Source organism: Callithrix jacchus, chromosome 1, assembly GCF_049354715.1.
Source record: "Callithrix jacchus isolate 240 chromosome 1, calJac240_pri, whole genome shotgun sequence".
Classification (NCBI taxonomy): domain Eukaryota; kingdom Metazoa; phylum Chordata; class Mammalia; order Primates; family Cebidae; genus Callithrix; species Callithrix jacchus.
This window is the reverse complement of record NC_133502.1, coordinates 13,401,741-13,422,567: the sequence shown is the minus strand read 5'-3', so window position 1 is coordinate 13,422,567 and position 20,827 is coordinate 13,401,741. Positions and strand designations below refer to the sequence as shown.

At 37.9% G+C, this 20,827-nt stretch overlaps 1 long non-coding RNA gene across 1 annotated transcript in view; it reads left to right on the top strand.

Moving 5' to 3' along the window:
• Positions 1-1,707: 1,707 nt before the first annotated feature.
• Positions 1,708-20,827, top strand: part of LOC144582204 (uncharacterized) — a 31,471-nt gene continuing 12,351 nt past the window's right edge. The window contains exon 1 of the long non-coding RNA XR_013534543.1: positions 1,708-1,859. This is a non-coding gene — a long non-coding RNA (uncharacterized LOC144582204). The remainder of the gene's footprint in view (positions 1,860-20,827) is intronic.

Genomic DNA, 20,827 nt, shown 5'->3' with positions numbered 1-20,827 from the left:
TGTGACTAACGGTACCACCATGATTCCAGATTAAGTATTCAAACTTCTCCTCTAAGCATAGTTCTATTTTTAAGAGGAATAGATTAGCATTATCTTCACCCACTCACTTTATTGTCCTAAATTGAATCGTCTCACTTCTTTTACCATAAAACTCTTCCTTTTAAAAAGAAAAATCAGACAAAATAAAGTATTTCTATAGGCTAACTCTATTTTAAAACAAATTCTTCAGGCTGGGCATGGTGGCGCATGCCTGTAATTCCAGCACTTTGGGAGGCTGAGGTGGGCGGGCCACCTGAAGTTAGGAGTTTGAGACCAGCTTGGCCACCATGATGAAATCCTATTTCTACTAAAACAAACAAACAAAAAAAATAAACAATTAGCCACTCATGGTAGTGGGTGCCTGGAATCCCAGCTACTTGGGAGGCTGAGGCAGGGAGAATTGCTTGAACCTGGGAGGCGGAAGTTACAGTCAGCCAAGATCTGCACTACAACCTGGGTAACAGAGTGAGACTCTGTCTCAAAAACAAAACAAAACCAAGCAAAACCAAACCTGAATGAACAGATTCTTCAGTTGGAAGGACTTAAGAAAACTCTAGTTATTTATTGTCCTATTTCTTAATCAGATGCTGTGGAAAATGTACAGTATGCAAACACAACTCATTTTTCACCAGTGAAAACAATGATTTGAGTTTGTGTATTAAATGATTATAAAGTATTTAAATTGGTACTTAATTTCTCAGAGAAGTAAGCAATTTTAAGTGAAGAATAGATACAAGGGAGGGACAATGTAAGTTTACTTCTCCTTTTGAAAAACATGTCCCTGAAAATTTATAAATAGATACTTTTAATTCCATCCTTGTCCTTTGAAAAGTAGGATTTCTGGTGGCTTGGTAAATAAATAAAGTTTCTCTGGCACACAGCCACGCCATTTATGTAGTGCCTACAACTGCTTTTGTTCTACAGTGGCTGAGTTGAGTAGCCATTACAGAGACTGGGTGTCCTGCAAAGCCTAAAATATTAACTCTCAGACCCTTTTCAGGAAACCGTGGCCAATCCCTGCATTAGGCAATCTAAATGTTAACCTGGCAGCTTATAGAAGCATTGAAAGTCAGTACAGATGACAGCAGTAGTTCTGAAACTTGAGTGAGCATCAAAATGAATAATCTGTTAAGGGCTTGTTCAAACACAGAGAGCAGGACCCCATCCCCCAGTTTCTGATTCAGTAGGGTAGGGGGTAGGGTCTGGGAATTTGTACTTGGACATGTCCCCAGGTGACATTGATGCTGCTGGTCTGGGGACAGTACTTGGAGAAGCACTGGAGTACAGTTGACCTTTAACATGGGTTGGAACTGTGCAGGTCCGCCTATATCTGGATTTTCTTCTGCCTCTGCCACTTCTGAGACAGCAAGACCAACTCCTCCTCTTCTTCCTACTCAACATAAGCACAACGAGGATGATGAGGATCCATTTCCACTTAATGAACCCTAAATATAGTTTCTCCTTTGTGACGGTTAATACTGAGTGTCAACTTGACTGGATTGAAGGATGCAAAGTATGTTCCTAGGTGTCTGTGAGGGTGTTGCTGAAGGAGATGAACATTGGAGTCAGTGGGCTGGGAAAGGCAGACCCACCCTCAATCTGGGTGGGTGCAATCTAATCAGCTGCCAGCTCAGGCAGAATAAAAGCAGGCAGAAAAACGTGAAGACTAGAGTGGCCTAGCCTCCCAGCCTACCTCTTTCTACCATGCTGGATGCTTCCTGCCCTTGAACATCAGACTCCAAGTTCTTCAGCTTTGGGACTTCGACTGGCTTCCTTGCTCCTCAGCCTGCAGACGGCCTACTGTGAGACCTTGTGATCGTGTGAGTCAATTCTCCGTAATGAACTCCTCTTTATATACACATCTATCCTATTAGTCCTGTCCTTCTAGAGAACCCTTATACATGCCTCTTATGATTTCCTTAATAATTATTTTCCTTTCTCTGGCCTTATTATAAGAATACAGTATATAATTCATATAACATACAAAATGTATGTTCATTGACAGTTTGTGTTATTGGTAAGGCTTCCAATCAACAGTATTAATAGTTAAGTTTATGGGGGGGTCAAATTTACACGTGGACTTTTCAGCGCAAGAAGTTGGTGTTGTTCAAGGTTCAATTGCCGCAGAAGTATCAATTAAGAGAGAGACTTAAAGCTCTACTCCTGGTTCTGTTTTGATTTTCTAGCTGAGTCATCTTAAGCAAAGGTTCAGTTTCTTCCCATGCAAAATGAGGAGACTGGCCTAAAGTAGGCCTTTTCAACTACTGCCTCATGACAGCACCCGGGGAGCTGATCTGGGCCTTGAGCTGATGGCCTTCTCCCCTAAGCAACCTCCTTCGTGTATCTCAGCCTGTCTTATGAATATTGTCATTTTCTATGTGTATATGACCCAGAAAGGACTGGGAAATGTTGCACCTGAAAACTGCTGAGGCCCTATTAGCTTTACATTATTATGGGCTTACAAGTTTTGATAAATGCCTCCATGTCTATTACATTCATCATCGCCTGCTGGCTATGACCGTTAGCCCACATCACGCATATGTGGTGTTTGCATGTCTTCCTTATAAATCACATTCTTTGAATGTTTTCCTACCTGACTGCTTTCTTTTTATCACATTGAGAGCAATTGCCTGAGAGCCTGTCTAAAGCACATGGACTTGGTGTTCATCTAGTTATTCAATACTCAGCACTGATTCTGGGGGCTGCGTGGGGTGTATTCTTTCTTCCCTCTGATAACACTGTCTGTATTCTCCAATAATAATGCGGCTGCATTAAGTTCTCCACCTCCTCCCACTCTTCTCTGCTCCAACAGAGAGAAAAATTAGAGGCAGCTGTAAAGAGACAAGAACTCTTCTTTTCCTCTATTCATAGTTCTTTCTGATATGTCATAACTTAATAAATGTTAAATGAAAGAATAAACAGATGGCACAGTGTGGTGTATATAGGACAATAAATAATCAGGTGCAACTATTCACCTGCAATGCAGTTGCTCTCTCACTTTCTCTCTGTATCCATGTATAAACATGTGCACACATAAACATGGATACATACATGTATACATACGTATGTATTCACATGTATACATACATATGTATTCACATGTAAACATATTTTGTTGAAGTTCATTGCTGTGCTGAATTGACTTCACAGTTATTCCATGCAATTCAATATGTATCCCATACCTACTAAGCTCAAGTTGGTGCAAGATGTTGTATAAAAGAAACTTAGAAACAGCAATTATTCTCAGTGAGCTTACAAGTTTGCTCTATAATTATTCTTTGGAAAACCAGCTGAGAGAGGAGGTGGGTGAAAACTTTTTACTGGGAGACCATCTTTTGTTGTAGAATTGGTTTATAGTCTTTTTGTCTGGTGCCTCCAAATGGTATCCAAATGGAAATAATTTGGTACATGGTGAGCATGAGTCATCATCTAGTGAAGTGGGCACTGTGAATTCCAGAGGCAGCACAGCTAGAACAAAATTTTTGAAAGTCAAGGTTGGAAGGAAGCCTGCCTCCAGAATAAGCGGAATGATTAAAGGTACGTGGTGTACCTTTCTGCATTGAATAGCTCTCTGTTTTTCTGTCTATATGGGTTTAAAAGCCCATTTCTAACTTTTGGCCTTTCAGCTTCACTTTTGTGGGGATTTGTACCTTTGCTGTCTGAGACCAAATGATTTGCTACCCAATCTCAACCAGACACGATTGGCATCAAATAATTGATTTGACAAATATTTACCGAATGCTTACTGTATGATAGAGGCTGACGTAGTTGCAGAGATGAATAAGGTGTAGTTCCCATCCTCAGGCTGGTGGAAGAGTAAACCTCATTAGCACCATGACAAGATAAATTCTGAGCAAAGGTACAAGAAGCAGCTAACTACCCGGGCAACCGAGGAAATCTTCACAGGGAAAAACACAGTTGAGAGTTGGCATCTGAGGGTTTTAAAGAGTTTATTGTCCATTAAAATGGCCTCCAACACAGTATTAGTGAATTTTTAGATTAAAATCCAAGACCTGTAAATAGAATGGAGAACAGAAATTGCTATTTACTGATATGACTACATTTAAAGGGGGTCGATGTGTTTAATATGAAAGGAATGTGTTGTTGAGTACCTGCCTGAGTGTGAATGTGCTAGGATGGGTCTGAAGCAGCATCTGGGAAGAGGCGGAGAGATAGAATTGTTTTGCACAGAGGAGGGAAAAGGATTAGGAGCCAGAGGAAGTAATGGGGAAGAGCTGTAAGAGGGATGACAAGAAGTGAGAAGCCAGTTAGAGAATGGAGAGCGGGCTAATGTGGCCTCAAGTGGCCAATGGAAAGAGTTCTTACTACTTGAGTGGTCTGAAATGTAAGCCATGGTTGTTTGTTGAATGATTGTAGGGCATCGTTGTTTAATATTCTATTTGAAGTTGCCTGCATTGTTGAGATGTAACCTGGGTCTTCACAGAGCTTCATTAAACCTAACACACACACACATAAGTGCTTTGTGTGAGTGGTAGTTTTGTTGAAAACTAGCTAAGAACTCCATTCCGTGGCTGATGCTTTGTGTGCAGCAGACAGAGCATGAGCGAGTGGTTAAGAAGTTTCAAAATGGAGCTGATTCACAAGTGACGGGTCCTCAGACAAAGGTAGATACAAGAATGTGAGCGTCCCTGGAATTTGCTAAAATCTTGGCAGGAGATTTAAACTTTAACTTGGAAGGAGGGGTCACAGCAATTTCATCCAGATATTGGTAGGGTAAAGTGGTTCCCACAGCCAATATCCAGGTTATTAACTAGAAATAAAGACTTGGTTGCACAGTTCTGCCTACTCTATGCTGGTACCTTGTGTAAATAATAATGATGTATGTGAAATATATAGGATAAAATTAAAACCGTGACACAAATGGTAGATTTTCTCACACTGAAATTCCAAATTGTTTTGGAACTACAAATTTTTTGTAGCATTTTTTTGCTTTATTCTGCTCATGCAAATTTTGGAATGAGGTGAGGTATAAATAAATGAATGAACAAACAAATAAGAACATTTACACATTAGCTTCTTTTTGAAACATTTACTTTGGCAGTGTTGGTTAATTGTATGGTTTATAATGTGAATTTATCTGATCTTTGGCCAAACACACTAATTTTGTCACACATGATTTATTGTAGCTTTTAGATTTGTAAATATCTTTCACATTTGAAAATGCTGTGTTTGGCAATGAGCTGCTTAAGCATAAATTAGGAATTAGTTTCTATCAACTCGATCAAATGTTGGAGGAAGTCCTATATTTTATCTTCTGAAAAATAACACAGTGTTTTTCTCTAGAGGTTTAATATGAATCTTTCAACAGGATATTTATTAAAGGCCTACTATGCACAAAGACCTGTTCTAGAGACCGAGGAAGGAACAAAAGTGCTTATCCTGTTTCTGAGGTTGTAACTTGGAAACGTGCCCAATAAATGATCACTAGTAACACAAGTCAGTAAATGTTAAGAGTCAAATGAATCATAGAATCACTAAGTACTTACAGATCTCAGGGGAGACATCGAACTATAGTGATTAGAGATAGCTCCTAGAAGATGTGAGTTACGACCTGCATTTAAAACATACTTTTTATATTTTAGCAGCTTTATTGAGTTAGAATTAGCATAAATGAACTATATATATTTGAAGTGAAACATTTGACCCATTTTGTTATACATACACATCCATGAAGCCATCATCAAAATCAAGATAATGAACGCATTCATGACCCCCCCCAAAGTTTCTTCCTGCCCTTTTGTAATTCCTCCACACCTTATGCCTCTAGGCAGTCACTGGTCTGCTTGCTAGAATGTTTTTGTCTGGCTTCTTTCACATAGTACAATTATTTTGAAATTCTGCCAAGTTGTTGCAAGTATCAATAGCTCATTCTTTTTTATTACTGAGTAGTAACCCTTTAACCCTTTATATGGATATACCACAATTTGTTTATATCTGTATAGCTCTTGCTGGACATTTGGGTTGTTTTCAGTTTTGGCTATTATTAATACAGACGCTGTGAACATTCATGTTCAAGTCTTTGATGAATATATGCTTTTATTTCTTTTGGGTAACTACCTAGCAGTGCAATTAACAGGCCTTATGATCAGTGTCCATTTAAGAAACTGCCCAACTGTTTTCCATTTCTAAAATAATTGTACCATTTTGCATCCCCACCAGCAGTGTATGAGAATTCCACTGGTTCCATATCCACAGAAACACTTGGTATGGCTGGTCTTTCTGATTTTTGCCATTCCAATAAGTGCCAGCAGTATCTTGTGGTCAAAGATTAATGATGCTGACCATCCTTTATTGTGTTTAATTGCAATCCAAATATCTTTTTTTAAGAAATGTCTATTAAATATTTTGTCCACTTTTTATTGGGTTGTTTGCTTTCTTATAGAATTTTGAGAGTTCTTTCTATATTCCAGATTCAAGTGCTTTATTGGATATGTGATTTGCATATATTTTCTCCCTATTTCATCTTTTCATTCTATTAAAGTGCCTTTTGAAGAACAAAATTTTGTTGAAGTCCAGTTTATAAAGTTTTCTATCTCTTATGTCATGCTTTTAGTATTGTGTCTAAAATAGCTGCTAACCCAGGTTCGTGTCTTTCTCCAATGTTTTCACTTGTAAGTTTTATAGTTTTTGATTTTGCATGAAGAGCTATGATCCATTTTGAGTTATGAACTAAATTTTAAAGAGGAGAGAGGAGACTAACAAAACATATGAAAGCAAAAGTGTTAGGTCTGCTGGGTCCAAGGTGTGGTCTGGGGCCAGGAAGGTGATGGGTGTGGGTGAAACTCAGAGGCTGGGTGCTCCCTGTACACCAGTCACAAAACATCCTCTTGGTTTCATGAACATGTCAAGCTTCTTTTTGCCCCAATGCCTTGTATTTGCATACGAATCTCTGGACCTGGAATGATCTGCCCCTCAGCTTAGCCAGTGTGTCCTGTGGCTGGCAACTCAAGTGTCTCTTACTCAGGACTTTTCTGACTGTCTAGACCAGGGCTGGCATGCTGTGCAACTCCATGTGTGAATGTTGACCCTGGAGCAGGACAAAGTTATGATGTTCCTCTTTTTTTTTTTTTGAGATAGAGTCTCACTCTGTCACCCAGGCTGGAGTGCAGTGGCACAATCTCAGCTCACTACAACCTCTGCTTCCCAGGTTCAAGCAACTCTCCTGTCTCAGCCTCCCAAGTAGCAAGGATTACAGACATGTGCCACCACGCCCAGCTAATTTTTTGTATTTTTACTAGAGATGGGTTTCACTGCATTAGCCAGGATAGTCTTGATCTCCTGACCTCATGATCTGCCGCCTTGGCCTCCCAAAGCGCTGGGATTGCAGGCATGAGCCACCGTGCCTGGCCTGATGTTCTTCTTAATTAGCTCATGAACCTTGCTATACGTTTTCTTAACACATATAACTTTTTCTATATAGTGCTTATTAGAATTTGTATTATTGTGTCAATATTTGATTTAAACCTCTTTTCCCTAGGACACCACAGATTCTTGAGGACTGGTCCATGTCTTGTTTGTTTATTAATAAATCTCCACTGACTAGCACAGTGCCTGGCATATATTAGGTACACCATAAACATTTACTGAAGGAGGGAAGGAGAAAAGAAGAAAGGATCACTTCCTTGCAACAATGGAATCAGGTTGTGGAGAGTCTAGAATGCCAGGATAATTTCAGCTTTATCCTAGGCAATAGGGTTCTATCTAAACATCTGAACAGGGAAAATGGCATGAATATGGCATGAATGGTGTGTATTAGATGGATTTAAAGTATGAGAATTAGAATAAGCTTTCAAAAAAAAACAAAGTGTCTGAAAATATCTTTGTAGGAGAAGAGATAGAAATGAAAAAATGGATGAGGCAGCTATTATATAAGAAATAATCTATAGGCTATATTGGCTGAGGGGAACTGGGGAGGAAAAGGGACAGAGGGCAAGTCCACTCAGGTCTCGGAGCCCACGTTATTTGGAGAATTGTATTGCCACATTGATTGAAATGCAGATATTGGAAAGAACATAAAATTTTATAGGAAATATATGAAAAAACACTGTTAGTGAATAAGTTTTAAAATATTTGCTTATACACGAGTCTCTCCTCATCCATGGTTTCACCTTCTGTGGTTTCAACTACCGGCAGTCAATGGTAGTCCAAATGTATTAAATGGAAAATTCCAGAAATAAACAATTTATATGTTTTCAATTGTGTACCAGTTCAAGTAGTTTGATAAAATCTCATACTATCCCACTCTGTCCTACCCAAGACAGGAATCGCCCCTTTGTCCTGTGTATCCATGTTGTGTGTGTTACACACCTGTGAATCATTTAGTGGCTGTCTTGTTTATTGGATTGGCTGTCATGGTATTGCAGTGCTTGTGTTCGAATCACCCTTATTTTACTTCATAACGGCCTCAAAGTGCAGGAATAGTGATGCTGGCAATTCAAATATGTGAAAGAGAAGCTGTAAAGTGCTTCCTTTAAGTGAAAAGGTAAAAGTTCTCAACTTAGGGAAAGTAAAAAAAATTCCGAGGTGGGTGGATCACGAGGTCAAGAGATTGAGACCATCCTGGTCAATATGGTGAAACCCTGTCTCTGCTAAAAATACAAAAAAATTAGCTGGGCATGGTGGCGCATGCCTGTAATTCCAACACTTTGGGAGGCCAAGGCAGGTGGATCACTTGAGGCCAGGAGTTCAAGAGCAGCTGGGACAACATAGGGAAATGCCATTTCTACTAAAAGTACAAAAATTAGCTGGGCATGGTAGTACATGCCTGTAATCCCAGCTCCTTGAGAGGCTGAGGTGGAAGAATTTCTTGAACCTGGAAGGTGGATGTTGCAGTGAGCTGAGATTGTGCCACTGCACTCCAGCCTGGGTGACAGAGTGAGACACCATCTCTAAATAAATAAATGGGAAAATATTTAGACAAATTAAATTTAACAGAGTTTATTTGTGTAAAGAAAGATTCATGAAGTGGGCAACACTCTCAGGACAAAATGTTCAGAGAGCTCCACCCAGAAGCATGAGCAGTGAGTTTTTATAGGCCAAACACAGAAGCAAAATAGAAAAATTACTTGATTGTCTATAGCTAGGTGTTTGCCTTATTTGGGCATGGTGTGATGAGTCCTTTGCCTTATTTGGTCTGATCAGTTGGATGCCTGTGATGGGCTGAAATCCAGCAATTTTTATTTACAAAAATACACCAAAAAAGTTATTAAAAAGTTAGGTTTTGGTTTGTCTGTATACTAAGTTAGATTGTGGATTGTTACATAAGAATTCACAGTATGGAGACAGCCTCAGGCATATGGCCTCCTTATTTTGCCTTAACAATCCCCCCCTTTCAGCCACCCTCTCAATTTTGAGAGATTCAGTAAAACCTTGGGTATTGATGTTATTCTCTGTCACTGCAGAGAATAACTGTCATCATAACAGACTTCTTTGATCTCTGCATGGAATTCCCAGTCACGATGTTAAGTCAACTGAATAATTCTTCATGTTCTCTTTGTGTTATTGTTGCTATAACTGGAGTGAGGCCATTTGACACACAACAGATGACTGCACACAAGCATTTAAGACTCTTTAAAGGATACAGCATACCAGGGAGACTCCTATGATGACTATCAGGAGGATCACACCAATATGCTCCTTAACCAAGGCCCCCATGAACCAAAGCAATTAAAGTTAAATAAATCAGAGAGTGATACAGAACAAGAAATGTACATGTTTTAACCAATTATCCAGTTTGTTGATTTCTTTTTTTAAACAGAACAAGATTGTATTTCAATGTATAACTTCTATACAACCCCAAAATGAAACACCATGGTAAAATAAATGAAAACATACTTGCAAAGCTTGACAAAATGTTAATATTTTTGATGATCAGTGGCAAAGAGACTAACATTCGGAAGTAGCAAAGGGAAGTGAAAATGAAAAGAACAGAGAAGAGTGAAGTGACATGAATGGCTTACAAGGCTATATGAAGATGGAAAAGCTTAACATTAATAGATGAAAAAGAAATTTTCACTAAAAATTATATTATCAATGCTTACAAATATTGATATCTAATGTTTGTATAGTTTTAGGAGATGGGGAACTTCAAATACTGGGAAAATTTACTCCAGTTATAGGAAATTTACTCAAAGTATAGATTTTGCAAATATTTTCACCAGCAGTTCCAGTTCACAGGGATCATTCCAACAATACAGTCGGGTGAATTTTTATATATATATGCACATTCACTACATAGAAAATATTTAGCTAATATGTCATCTCCCAAGAAACTACTTATGTATCAGTTGGTTTATAAAGTAATAGATGGGAGGGGGGTAGAATTAGAAAGAAAAAAGGCATTTGGGTGAAAATGTAAGATTTCACAAGATTCTATGTTCATTAAATTCTTGAAAAAGATCATTCTTTAAATGAGTCAGTTTTATATTTTATATTTACCCTGTGATAAGTGAAAATTATAGATGTATGTACTTCATACTTATGGAAGCACTGAGATGAAATCCTTTTAATTCCACTATTCTGGCTTCTTTGTTCAAGAATGTCTGTCATTCTAGCTCCTGAGACTGAGTTCAATGACAACCATGAAAACAATCACCATGCCTACTTAAAATCTACTTCAGTGACACTCTTTAGGTTACTTACTTTTCAAAAATGACCTTTCTCAGTCAAGTTTTTCTGATCTGCAAGGAACGTCCAGTGCAGTGCATGTGAGGAGTCTCCATACATCATGAGGACCATGTTTTGGTTTGGTGAAGAGGATAGTAGAAACAGTGGCACAAATTCCCTATTTCAGTCATTACAGTTATATTGCCAAGGGAGTAAAGAACGCTTGAATGAGAATATTGCAACAGGTCATTCAGTGATTACTGAGGTTTTATAACATCAGATGTGTTTATCCAAGTTCAGGAGGAAGTGTTAGCTGTTGTACACACTGCCCCTTTTTCCTCCAACAGACAGTCTAAGGCAATTTGATTATCTACAAAAAATTTAGCAAGAGAGTTTAGAGAAGTTTGTTGGGCACCTACAGCCTTTGCAGTAAACTTAGCTATACTAGCTAATATTGAGACAAATTTTTAATCATAACCTTATTTACATTTGTGCCAAGTCAATAAAATAACATTCTACCAAAAGATGCCCATTTAGCGGAATTTACACCATTTTATTTCTCTGTGATAAGTCATGGACTGCAGTTTTTAGTAATGGAATCTTTAAGGACTTAGAAAAGACCAGGTAGCCATCCAAATCCTCTGTGAGTCTATGCTTAACATTAAATTTATATCCTTTTAGATACCAGTTTTGTTTTTCCAAGTCAGGTATACGTAACACTGCTTATTAAATAGGTCATTATAGGTGATTGGACTTGGATCAATCTTACAGAGTTCATTAAAATTGCATATTCTAAGATTTTCAATACTAGTTAACTTAGCATGAAAATCTGCTGAGGAATTTGCTTGGTATTCAATTATTTCTTGTTCTGCTTGATGTTGGGTTAGTAATTCTATGAACCAATCAGTTCCTTCATTAGAGTTCTGGGAATTGTTATTCAATTTAATGGTATGATCTTAAAGTTATCAAAACCCTGTATTTGTCAGTGTCCTTTCCATGAATCACCTCAAAGACAAACACTAGGTATGTAGCTGCTTGTAACAGTTTTCAGGAAAGTACCAGAGTAAACCAATTAACTGTGCATGACAAAATTTAAAATGGCTATGGTGAAGATCTAGTGAGAGTTCATTATACCACAGTTGACAGGGAAATTTTATTTCTGTGACATACACTATTTTAAGATACTAAAATTATAACTGGTAGCATCATACCAAATCTATCAGATTTCTGGGCATTTTGTATAATTTATGAAACACATATTAATAATACACACATGTAATATGGCTGAAAGAAGGTTCAGCATCACTTATTAGATAATACTTCCCATAAAATTTAACATATCAAACAAGCCTAATTAGTTTAATATATCTCTTCATAAGAAGAGAGAACAATTTTTTTTTAGATATTCTAGTGACCCATCTGGAAGTTCCCAGAGCTAGTTTGAGGTAGAAAAGTCTTAATTTAGGATCTGATATTAGAAAGTTGTCAGAAATATCAAATGATTTGAAATACTTGATTAAATAGGATCACAAGTCATTGTGAAACAATACTTATTTATCTAGAGTGTCAATTAAAGTCTTCTAAGGTAAATACAGAAAGCCATATAGTTGTAGAAAAAACTTACGTCTTTTAATATAGAAGATTCAGTTTCTTTGTAATCAAAGACCTAATAAAGACAACATGAAGCACAGGAAATTATCTTGATAAAACACATAATCTTTGTTTCCTAGGCCAATTCCTTAATAAGAAAAATGTTTCATAATTTTTTTTAAGAAAGAAAGAGAAAGAAAAAAGAATGAAAGAGAGAAAGAAAGAGGAAGAGAAAGAGGGAGAGAGAACGAAAATCTTGCTCTATTGCCCAGGCTAAAATGCAGTCTAAAAATAGGTATTAAAAACCTCTTTAATGCCAATAATTGTATGTAACAATGGAGACAGGAAGGAATAAGGGAGGAAAATAACAAACAAGCAGCCAATCAATATTTCATTTAAACCTGCGAAATGCTATGTGATTGCTGAGGAGTGATTTACTTCCAATTATGTGGTCACTTTTAGAATAGGTGTGATGTGATTCTGAGAAGAATGTATGTTTTGTGGATTTGGGGTGGAGAGTTCTGTAAATGTTTATTAAGTTTACTTGTTCCAGGTCTGAGTTCAAGTCCTGGATATTCTTGTTAATTTTCTGTCTCATTAATCTGTTGAATATTGACAATGTGGGGTTAAAGTCTCCCACTATTATTGTGTGGGAGTCTAAGTCTCTTTGTAAGTCATTAAGAACTTGCCTTATGTATCTGGGTGCTCCTGTATTGGGTCCGTATATATTTAGGATCATTAGCTCTTCTTGTTGCATTGATCCTTTTACCATTATGTAATGTCCTTCTTTGTCTCTTTTGGTCTTTGTTGCTTTGAAGTCTATTTTATCAGAGACGAGAATTGCAACTCCTGTTTTTTTTTTCCTCTCCATTTGGTTGATAAATCTTCCTCCCTCCCTTTGTTTTGAGTCTTTGTGTATCCTTACATGTAAGATGGGTCTGGATGCAGCGTATTGATGGGTTTTGGCTTTTTATCCAATTTACCTGTCTGTGTCTTTTGATTGGGGCATTTAGTCCATTTAAATATAGGATTAATATTGATATATGTGAGTTTAATACTGCCATTTAATGCTAGCTGGCTGTTTTGCCCATTAATTGATGTAGATTCTTCATTATGGTGATGCTTTTTACCCTTTGGAGTATTTTTGGAAAGGCTGATACTGGTTGTTCCTTTCTATGTGTAGTGCTTCTTTTAGAAGCTCCTGTAAAGCAGGCCTGGTGGTGATGAAGTCTCTGAGTACTTGTTTGTTCACAAAGAATTTTATTTTTCCTTCACTTATGAAGCTTAGTTTGGCTGGATATGAAATTCTGGGTTGAAAATTCTGTTCTTTAAGAATGTTGAATTTTGGCCCCCACTCTCTTCTGGCCTGTAGGGTTTCTGCTGAGAGATCTGCTGTGAGTCTGCTAGGCTTCCCTTCGAGGGTAACCTGACCTTTTTCTCTGGCTGCCCTTAGTATTTTCTCCTTCATTTCAACCCTGGTGAATCTAATGATTATGTGCCTTGGGGTTGTCTTCTTGAGGAATATCTTTGTGGCATTCTCTGTATTACCTGGAGTTGAGTGTTGTCCTGTCTTGCTAGGTTGGGAAAGTTTTCCTGGATAATATCCTGAAGAATATTTTCCAGCTTGGATTCATTCTCTTTGTCACATTCAGGTACACCTATCAAATGTAGATGAGGTCTTTTCACATAGTCCCATATTTCTTGGAGACTTTGCTTATTCCTTTTTACCCTTTTTTCTCTAATCTTGTTTTCTCATTTTATTTCATTGAGTTGGTCTTCGACCTCTGATATTCTTTCTTCTGCTTGATCAATTCGACTGTTAAAACTTGTGCATACTTTGTGAAGTTCTCGTATTGTGTTTTTCAGCTCCATTAATTCACTTATATTCCTCTCTAAACTGTCTATTCTTGTTAGCATTTCATCAAACCTTTTTTTAAAGGTTCTTAGTTTCTTTGCATTGGGTTAGAACATGTTCTTTTAGCTCACAGAAGTTTCTTAGTATCCACCTTCTGAAGCCTGATTCTGTCAATTTGTCAAACTCATTCTCCATCAGGCCTTGTTCTCTTGCTGATGAGGAGCTGAGATCCCATGTAGGAGGAGAGGCATTCTGATTTTGGGTGTTTTCAGCCTTTTTGCACTGGTTTCTTCCCATCTTTGTGGATTTATCCACCTGTCGTCTTTGTAATTGCTGACTTTCCAGATTGGGTCTCTGAGTGGATGTCCAGCTTGTTGGTGATAAAGCTTTTTCTGTTTCTTAGTTTTCCTTCGGTGGACGCCCCTCCTCCACAGAGCTGGACATTCCCAGGTTCAGCTGTGCTTACTGTGAAACTCAATCCTCAGCATTTCCAACTGCTGTGTTTTTTTGTGGGGGTGGGACCAGCTGAGCCTGATCACCTGGCTCCCTGTCTCAGAGCCTTCTTTTTTTGTTGTTGTTGAATGGTCAATTCTCTCCCAGGAATTCCAGTCACCTGTTGAAAGGGCACCGGAATCTGTGTAATTTCCTTTGTGGTGACCCACTGAGCCAGCTGAAACAGGAGCATTGAGATTTGTGGTGCTTTTTTGTCCGGGAATCTCCTTGTCTGGCTCCCTGTTTCAGTCCCCTTTTCAATCAGCTGAATGGGTGACTCTGTCTGCTTTCTCGGAGCTCCAAACGCCAACTAAAAGGGCACCCAGTCTCGTATACTCCGCACTGAGGACTGCTGCGCCGGAGTGCCGGCAAAACAGCCGTGCTGGCCAAAAGAGTTGCGCTGGCAACCCATGGGACTCCTCTGCTGGGAATCTCCTGGTCTGTGGGCAACAGAAATTCATCTGGGAGTGTGGCGTCCACTTACTCTCTGTGCTTTCACTGGGAGCTGCAATCCTGAGCTGCTGCTAATTGGCCATCTTGGATCTCTCTCTCTTCATAATTTTTTATAAATAACAGACCAATACTCCAAGAAAGCTTATTGTTTTAACAGAAAGGTCCAAATTCTACAATTGCATCAGTGTACTTTTGGTATTAATGCTAATGGATAAACAAAGAAATGAAGGCAGAAATAATGATGTTGTTTGAAACCAATGAGAATGAAGATACAACGTACTGGATCCTATGGGACACATTTAAAGCAGTGTCTAGAGGGAAATTTATAGCAATAAATGCCCACATGAGAAGCAAGAAAAGATGTAAAATCAACACCATATCATCAAAATTGAAAGAGCTAGAGGAGCAAGATCAAAAAAACTCAAAACCTAGCAGAAGACAACAAATAATTAAGATCAGAGCAGAACTGAAGGAGATAGAGATGCAAGAAAAACCTTCAAAAATCCATTAATCCAGGAGATGATTTTTTGAAAAGATCAACAAAATAGATTGCTGGCCAGATTAATAAAAAATAAAAGGGAGAAGAATCAAATAGATGCAATAAAAAAAGATGAAGGGGATATCACCACGAATTTCACAGACATACAAACTCCATCAGAGATTACTACAAACAACTCTATGCACATAAAGCAGTAAACCTGGAAGAAATGGATAAATTCCTGGACACTTGCACCCTCCCAAGCCCAAACCAGGAAGAAGTTGAAACCTTGTACAGACCAATAACAAGGGCTGAAGTTGAGGCAGCAATTAATAGCCTACCAACCAAAAAAAGCCCAGGTCCAGACAGGTTCACAGCTGAATTCTACCAGACGTACAAAGAGGAGCTGGTACCATTCTTTCTGAAACTATTCCAAACAATACAAAAAGAGGGAATCCTAACCAAATCGTTTTATGAGACCAACATCATCCTGATACCAAAACCTAGCAGAGACTCAACAAAAAAAGAAAACTTCAGGCCAATATTCATGATGAACATAGATGCAAAAATCTTCAATAAAATACCGGCAAACCAATTGCAACAGCACATCAAAAAGCTTATCCATCACGATCAAGTAGGCTTCATCCTGGGGTTGCAAGGCTGCTTCAACATATGCAAGTCTATAAACGTAATTCACCACATAAACAGAGCCAAAGACAAAAACCACATGATTCTCTCAATAGATGCTGAGAAGGCCTTTGACAAAATTCAACAGCCCTTTATGCTAAAAACTTTCAATGAACTAGGTGTCAAAGAAACACATCTCAAAATAATAAAAGCTATTTATGACAGACCTACAGCCAATATCATACTGAATAGGCAAAAACTGGAAGGATACCCTTTGAAATCTGGAACTAGACAAGGATGCCCTCTCTCACCACTCCTGTTCAAGATAGTATTGGAAGTTCTAGACAGAGCAATCAGGCAAGAAAAAAAAAAGGGCATTCAGTTAGGAAACAAGGAAGTAAAATTGTCTCTATTTGCAGACATGATTGTATATTTAGAAAACCCTGTCATCTCAGCCCAAAATCTCCTTAAACTGATAAGCAACTTCAGCAGTGTCAGGATACAAAATCAATGTGCAGAAATCACAAGCATTCCTAACACCAGTAACAGACTAACAGAGAGCCAAGTCATGAGCAAACTGTCATTCAAAATTGCTACAAAGAGAATAAAATACCTACGAATACAACTAACAAAGGATGTAAAGGACCTCTTCAAGGAGAACTGCAAACCACTGTTCAAGGAAATAAGAAAGGACACAAACAGATGGAGAAATATTCCATGCTAATGGTTAGGAAGAATCAATATTGTGAAAATGGCCATACTGTCCAAAGTAATTGATAAATTCAATGCTATCTCCATCAAGCTACAAATGACCTTCACAGAACTGGAAAAAACAACCTTAAACTTCATATGGACCAAAAGAGAGCCCACATAGCCAAGACAATCCTAAACAAAAAGAACAAAGCCAGAGGCATCACACTACCTGACTTCAAAGAATACTACAAGGCTATAGCATGGTACTGGTACCAAAACAGAGATATAGACCAATGGAACAGAACAGAGGCCTCAGAGGCAATGCCACACATCTACAACTATCTGATCTTTGACAAACCCGACAAAAACAAGAAATGGGGAAAGGATTCCCTGTTTAATAAATGGTGTTGGGAAAACTGGATAGCCATGTGTATAAAGCTGATACTGGACCCCTTCCTGACACCTTACACTAAAATTAACTCCAGATGGACTAATGACTTAAACATAAGACCTAATCCCATAAAAATCCTAGAAGAAAACCTAGGCAAAACCATTCAGGACATAGGCATAGGCAAGGACTTCATGACTAAAACACCAAAAGCATTGGCAACAAAAACCAAAATAGACAAATGGAACCTAATTAAACTCCAGAGCTTCTATACAGCAGAAGATACAATCATTAGAGTGAACTGGCAACCAACAGAATGGGAAAATTTTTTTGCAGTCTACCCATCTGACAAAGGGCTAATATCCAGAATCTACAAAGAACTAAAACAGATTTACAAGAAACAAACACACAAACCCATCCAAAAGTGGGTGAAGTCTATGAACAGACACTTTTCAAAAGAAGACATATATGAGGTCAACAAACATGAAAAAATACTCATCATCACTGGTCATTAGAGAAATGCAAATCAAAACCACATTGAGATACCATCTCATGCCTGTTAGAATGGCAATCATTAAAAATCTGGAGACAACAGATGCTGGAGAAGATGTGGAGAAAGGAATACTTTTACGTTGTTGGTGGGAGTGTAATTAGTTCAACCATTGTGGAAGACAATGTTCCGTTTTCTCAAGGACCTAGAAATAGAAATTCCATTTGACCCAGTAATCCCATTACTGGTTATATACCCAAAGGATTATAAATCGTTCTGTTATAAAGACACATGCACACATAAGTTCATTGTGGCACTATTTACAATAGCAAAAACCTGGAACCAACCAAAATGCCTATCAATGAAACACTGAACAAGGAAAATGTGGCACATATACACCACAGAATACTATGCAGCGATGAAAAATGATGAGTTTGTGTCCTTTGTAGGGACATGGATGAATCTGGAAGCCATCATTCTCAGCAAACTGACACAAGAACGGAAAATCAAACACCACATGTTCTCACTCATAGGCAGGTGTTGAACAATGAGAACACATGGACACCAGGAGGGGAGCATCACACACTGGGTTCTGTTGGCAGGGGCTGGGGGGGACAGCAGGGGAGTGGGAAGGTTGGGTGGGGGATAACCTGGGGAGAAATGCCAGAGAGGTGATGGGGGGATGGAGGCAACAAACCACATTGCCATTATGTACCTATGCAACAATCCTGCGTGATCTGCACATGTAACCCAGAACCTGAAGTACAATTAAAATATATATATATATAATTCTCTTTAATTTTTAGCCAGCTTATTACACATAAAATTGCTTTACTAAGATTCCTCTTTCACAAACCTACAACTGTATTGTATCCATTTAGTTTTTGTCCTACATTTTTCCTCTTTCTCCTCATGGAACAACCAGTCATTCTATTTTGGGTTAAAAATTACTCTTCTTTTCCCTTAACAAGGCAGAACACATACTTCATAGGTTACCTTACAAAAACCACATCTTATCTTCCTTGTATACTGGCATATGATGTTTCCCTTATTTCTAGTGATTTTAGTTACATATATTAATTAGAGGTTTTAACTGATAATTTACAATGAAAATAAGGAAGGAAGCAATTGTGAACTGCCTGCAACGTGCCAGCATTTTGCGATTTAACATCGTTTTATAATTCTAGAAGCATCTGCTTCTTCATGGTACAATTTTTCAATGTGGCACAGGACATGTTTATTAGCAGACCCAGCTATCTTTAGTTTTTGTGTATTAAGAAGCTATAGGGAGGTGAAATTTTATCTGTCTTTTGGTTTTTGGCTAGGCCTGAGGATTAAATCATTGTTTGTACAGATTTCCCTCAGCCTCCACTTAATTGATGATAAGAATGTTAAAACCTCCCTGTATAGGGAGGACATCTTTTATACAGGAATTTTATCTCAATTATATCTGTTTAAGTCACTTAAAAAAAACAATTGTCCTCGAATGTTATGAAAATGAGATAATAAACTGCCATTATCTTATTTTTCTTTTCTTTGCCTTTCTTTTTTCTCTTTTCCTTTCTTTCTTTTTTTTTTGGAGATGGAGTTTTGCTTTGTTGCCCAGGCTGGAGTGCAGTGGCACCATCTTGACTCACTGCAACCTCTGTCTCTTGGGTTCAAACAATTCTCCTGCCTCAACTTCCTGAGAAGCTGGGACTACATGCGTGTGCCACCACACCCAGTTCATTTTTGTATTTTTAGTAGAGACAGGGTTTCACTATGTTAGCCAGGATGGTCTTAAACTCCTCACCTCAGGGAATCCACTCACCTCGGCCTCCTGAAGTGCTGGAATTATAGGTGTGAGCCAATGCGCCTGGCCAAACTATGTTTCTTACTGACATGTTTTTTAATATAGTGGTAATATGAGCTTATTTTACTAGTAAACTTAGGTAGAAGTTCGTACATCTGTATTTAATGCTGATGACTCTAAAGACATGCCTATTTTTATCAAACTGACAAGCTTTAACAAATTTTAGTTACTGAAAATTCTCCCAGATCACATGAACTTGAAAAACATTTTAGGTTAGCTTCTACCTTTCTGAACTTTTAAGGAATAGTTAACAATATAAGAGCTTTTTTTTTTTTTAAATTTAGCAGTTATAATAGAGCTCTTTTACAAATTAATTTTGTCAATACTATCCAGAGGTAGTAAAATGTCACACATAACATTCCTATAGACAGATATAAATAAGCATACAGACCAAGGCAGATCTTAAAGCTTTTATTTTAAATTTTAGCCATATGCCAGGTACTAGAGTACAAAGTTTATTAACTTATTAAAAAGCATCTGTATCCAAATTGTTTTTCTGAGGCCAAGAAAAAAATGGAACAAGATTATCCATCCTCATGACTGAAGTTTTTAACTTATATTTGTGCAAAAGATTTTTAATATCTCTCATTTGTGTTTTGTAAGGAGTCTTTTAGAAAGGCAGTTTCTGATTCATTTAATCTGTTAGAAACCTGTGCATGCCAATCAAAAATACAGCCCATTGTTTTTGAAATGTTTTGGATTCTTTCTTTTCAAATGCTCCTCAAAATGAAAACTTCTCTACTGTGGCTACTGTAATTCCAAGTTATCTTTAGTAATGCTAAACCTATTTTTTCCAAAAATACACTGGTTCTGGGCCCATAAATTTGGTACATAAAATTAACTGATATCTCAGAAAGTGGAGTCCCAGACTCTTGGATTTCCAGATTCCTTACATTTGGAGGAATCCATTTTCAAAAGGTACCTACCTGAGGCCTCTAACTCGACCCAGTATAATTATTTATTGGCTCTAATCCTATCCCAAACTCTAGCAAAATAATTACTCAAAAAAGTTGAAGAGCTCAAAATGCAAATTCACAGAGCTTGAATTTGGAGGAGACTCACCTACAACCTCCAGTTATGATGACAGTGTGATGGAAACAGTGGGCCTAGGGGGTACCTTTGCTTCATCACTCAATGCTCCTGGGGATCACTGGAAGTCTCTTCTGCATTCTGCTTCTGACATCAAAATGTTAAAAGAAAAACTTTAGACAAATTATATTTAATGGTTTATTTGAGCAAAGAAT